Consider the following 1339-nt stretch of genomic DNA (forward strand, 5'->3'; position numbering starts at 1 on the left):
AATATACTCAGATATATATAAATGTACAACAATATATAAAAGTACAACAAGATATATATATATATATATATTTGTTTTATATTTTCTTAATTATAATTTTTACCCAAGTTCCTGAACAACTTTGAAGTTGGTTTCAAAAGGTGTTGATTCTTTTTCAATCGGCAACATATTTTATTCTTTTTTTTGGACGTCCCCACTTCAGGTATCTCAAGTAGTGGTGATAATAATAATAAGAGCTTTCACGCAGTATAGCGAGAAGACCCCCTTTAGTTCACAGTGTGTTTCTTTGTGCTACCCGATGCACTGATCTACTGTTTCATCATGATATCAATATTTTTACACATTGTTCCCAAGTTTCAATCATTCCAATTACGGCTTATAATTTTTTTTTTAAAAAAAGTCCTTAGTACAGGGACACATACAGTCCATTTTTCAGTAGCCAACTGTGTTGTATAACGATGGATGTCTACTCACTCTACAGCAAGTTTCGCTGGTTTAATGCTCGTGTCATGCAATGAAGATGATAATTATAATTAATATACGACACCACGTTACTCTTGTAGCTACAGGTGTCCAAGGCGTGTACTAGTTTCGGTTCTGTATTTTTCGCGGTCCCAAACAAAACCCTGCGGACATTTAATAATTGAATATATATAATTCGCTAATTACTATTTTAGAGTTTTTCGCTGACTATGTCTTAAATGTTTAGAGGTTCCATTACAAGACAGACCGGGTCCTTTATATTGTTACGTCTCTGATCGTTAGTTAAATTTCCGTAAAAATATTTCCGAAGAAACTTTAGTGATACAAGTCCTTTCTTAAATAAAACTGGTTTATTCTTTCTGAATACAACTTTGCAATACACTTAATTTCCACAGTCACGCTATAACAAACGCTTTAATTCACAACGAACGACTCACGTGCTCGCTCGACTCAATTATCAGTCACTATCTCTGTCTGCAGTTCAATTACCTTGTTTCCGTCACTTCTTACCAGTCTTATATATACAAGAATACCGCGAATCTAGTAAACACTCGAGGATTCACGAACCTTCGAGAATATGACGTGTTACTAGCGTCACGTGTCCCCCGCTGTCGTAACAATATTATAAACAGTGGTTTAATTAATATTTTATAACGTTGTTTTCGTGTGTTAGTTTGATAGATTTCTACATGAAAAGCCAGTATTTTTACATATTCCCACACAATACTATTTTGTTTCAGTTTTCAATCGAAAAATAAAATAAAACAATTTTTATGTCAATTATAATTAAAAATAAACTGAGGATTAAGTAGCAACATTTACGCTGTTATAGGGTAGTTGTAACGAGGAATTAATT

This window comes from Limulus polyphemus, unplaced genomic scaffold (genome assembly GCF_000517525.1).
Source record: "Limulus polyphemus unplaced genomic scaffold, Limulus_polyphemus-2.1.2 Scaffold5806, whole genome shotgun sequence".
NCBI lineage: Eukaryota > Metazoa > Arthropoda > Merostomata > Xiphosura > Limulidae > Limulus > Limulus polyphemus.